The sequence below is a fragment of the Malurus melanocephalus genome, unplaced genomic scaffold (genome assembly GCF_030028575.1).
Source record: "Malurus melanocephalus ecotype Western Australia unplaced genomic scaffold, MMel_1.1 scaffold_354, whole genome shotgun sequence".
In the NCBI taxonomy this organism is placed as follows: Eukaryota; Metazoa; Chordata; class Aves; order Passeriformes; family Maluridae; genus Malurus; species Malurus melanocephalus.
The window spans coordinates 773,845-777,462 of NW_026623586.1; positions in this window are offsets into that span (position 1 = coordinate 773,845).

Here is a 3,618-nt window from a genome sequence, read left to right on the forward strand (position 1 = left end):
GGAGCTCTTATCACTCTGTGGGATGTGCCCTGCTCATCTCCCCAGCCCTGGTGGCCTTTAGTGGGGCAAAAAGAGGCTAAAAGAAAGGTGGCAGGGCTGGGGACTTGTTTTCATAAAATTTAATATACTGGAATTCATCAGCTCAGGGGGAAAACCCTTACTGGAGGTGTAACACAAACTGCAAACATTTTRGAGGCCTAAGGAGGACAGAGCTACAGCTCAATTTTCCTAACACAAGTAATAGGTGTGATATGAAGATAAATCATGTATTAATCCAAAAAGTTTAAAAAAAAATTTAAAAAAAAAAGTTTAAAATCCTCTTTTACAGTGAGCACAGTCTGAAACATGGAACTTGRACAAGAAATGCAAGAAGTTAAAATGCACTGAAAGGACAAATGTACTGAAAAAGCCATTTATAAATTAATGTAGCAGGTACAAATTTAAACATTCAAATTTAAAACATTTAAACATAACAAATTTAAATAAATTTAAACCTTCTTGGGTAATTTGCCAAAGTTCACATTGCTGGTTTCTCATCCTGGCCACCGAGGGCAGACCATTCCTATCCAATGGATCCCCTTTCCTGGATTTCAGTGCTGCTATGTTTTCCATGTCTTTTCTTTTCTGATTATAGCCATGCAATGGGATTATTTCTTTTCTGGCAAGTCACATCTTAATCGCAGAATTACAGAACCATTTAAGTTGGAAAAGACTTTTAAGATTGAGTCCGAATGTTTCACCTGCTCTGCCAAGGTCACCACTGCTCCATGTCCCCAACTGCCACAGCCACAGGGTTTTTAAATCCCTGCAGGGATGGGGACTCCACCACTGCCCTGAGCAGCCAGTTCCAAGCCTGACCACACTTTGGGTGAATAAATTGTTCCCAATATTCAATCTAAGCCTCCCTGGTGCAGCCTGAGGCTGTTCCCTCTCCTCCTGTCCCTGTTCCCTGGAGCAGAGCCCGACCCCCCCCAGCTGTCCCTCCTGTCAGGGAGTTGTGCAGAGCCACAAGGYYCCCCCTGATCCCCCTTTTCTCCAGGCTGAGCCCCTTTCCCAGCTCCCTCAGCCTCTCCTGGTGCTCCAGCCCCTTCCCCAGCTCCGTTCCCTTCCCTGGACTCTCTCCAGCCCCTCCAGGTCTCTCTTGTCAGGAGGGTCCCAGAGCTGTCCCCAGCACTGGAGGTGCCCCAGCAGTGCCAGCACAGGGGATGGGCACTGTCCTGACCCTGCTTGGTGACCTTGTGCCATTTTCTGAGCTCCCCATGGCCCCTTCCCTGTGTTTTTGGAGCTCACAGCTTCCCATTCCAAGGGCTGTGCCRTGGGCACGTCCTTTGTTTTCCAGACTATGCTCTTGTTTGCACTTGCAGGACAATTGGTGCTGCTTTCCCAATACCCTGACTCGGCTCTTTGTTGCCTACCTGTGATCTACTGCAACATCAATTATCCCTGCAGAGCTGCCCACGGACAGAAACTCCTTGTTCTGTGCTCTCCAGCTCATTATCCTTGTCTGTATAGAAAGGTAGCTTTCCCTACTATTTTTTTTTTTAATTTCATTATCCTTTTAGCATGAGAAGATCCACTGGAATGTTAATCTTGTCCCCTAATGCTTCACAGTCCCTTTCAACTTCTTATTTGTGAATTTTGGAATTTCATTTTTGCCAGAAAACCATGAGAAGTATTAAGCAGAATAGCACTGGAATCACAACAGATTTCTGATCAGGTGTGGCGTGGCAATTCATTTCTTTAGCTTCATTTCTATATTTGCCTACATCTCTTTGAATCAGCATCATGGTCCTTTTTTGGGGGTGAAGATTTCAGGCAAAAAAACCAAATGGGTTTGGGCCAAATCAATGTGAGGAATATCAGGCTGAATGCAGGGTCCTTCCTGTGGGTCAGGGCAGCCCCTGGGATCAACCCAGGCTGGAGGTGAAGGGATGGAGCAGCCCTGGGAGAAGGGGGTACTTGGGGGTACTGGGGGGTGAGAGGTGGATCTGACCCAGTGAAGAAACCCTGTTTGATATTGTTATCAGTGATCTGGATTAGGGGATACTCGGAAAATTTGCAGATCTAGATCTACTGGAGGGCAGGAAGGCTCTGTGGAGGGATCTGAGCAGGTGGATCCTCGGGCAAAGATCAACTGTGTGGGGTTCAGTGGTGTGGGGTTCAAAAAGGTCAAGTGTCAGTTCCTGTCCCTGGTCACAGCAACTCCCTGCAGCTCCAGGTTGGGGAGGAGCAGCTGGAAAACGTCCTGGGGGTGCTGGTGACACGAACCAGATGTGCCCAGGTGGGCAGGAGGTCACTGACCCTGGGCTGTGCCAGGGATAGAGTGGCCACCAGGGCCAGGGCAATGCCCATCCCCTGTGCTGGCACTGCTGGGGCACCTCCAGTGCTGGGGACAGCTCTGGGACCCTCCTGACAAGAGAGACCTGGAGGGGCTGGAGCGAGTCCAGGGAAGGGAASRGAGCTGGGGAAGGGGCTGGARCACCAGGAGAGGCTGAGGGAGCTGGGAAAGGGGCTCAGCCTGGAGAAAAGGGGGATCAGGGGGGACCTTGTGGCTCTGCACAGCTCCCTGACAGGAGGGGACAGCCGGGGGGGTCGGGCTCTGCTCCCAGGGAACATGGACAGGACAAGGGGAAACAGCCTCCAAGTGCACCAGAGGAGGTTTAGGTTGGATATTAAAGGAAGTTTCTTCACAGAAAAAGTGTTCTGGCACTGGCACAGACTGCCTAGGGCTGTGGTGATGTCCCCATCCCTGCAGATGTTCCARAGGGATGTGGATGTGACACATGGGGACAGGGTTTATTGGTGAACACAGTGGTGCTGGGTTAACCATTGTCCTCAAGGATCTCAGGGGTGTTTTCCCACATTAATGATTCTGTGATTCAATAAGAAGGATGTGGAACTGCTGGACTGAGTTTGGAGCAGAGGCACCAAATTGATCAGAGGGCTGGAGGCCCTCTGCTCTGTGACCAGACTGGGAGAGCTGGGGGTGCTCACCTGTGGAATAAAAGGGTCCAGGGAGACCTGAGAACCCATTCTACAGCCTAAGGGGGCTCCAGGAGAGCTGGAGAGGGACTGGGGACAAGAGATGGTGGGACAGGACAAGGGGGAATGTCCTAAAGCTGAAGGAGGGAAGATTCACATGGGAGTTGGGAAGGAATTCTTGGCTGGGAGAGTGGAGAGGCCCTGGCACAGGGTGCCCAGAGAAGCTGTGGCTGCCCCTGGATCCCTGGGAGTGTCCAAGGCCAGGTTGGACAGGGCTTGGAGCAGCCTGGGACAGTGGAAGGTGTCCCTGCCCATGTCTGGGTCAATGATCTTTAAGGTCCCTTCCTTCCAAAAACATTCTGGGATTCTGTTTTGTGACTCTTTGATCCTCACAGCCCTGGTCAGGGTTGGATGCTCCATAAAACCATTCCCATTACAAATCTGATCACTCATTGTGTCTGTGCCTTGCAGACAGAGCCCAGAGCTTATCGGGAGCAGCCCCAGACTGAACTCAGGATCAGCCCCAGACTGAATTCAGGATCAGCCCCACACTGAATTCAGGAACAGCCCCACACTGAATTCAGGACCAGCCCCACACTGAACTCAGGATCAGCCCCAGAATGAATTCAGGATCAG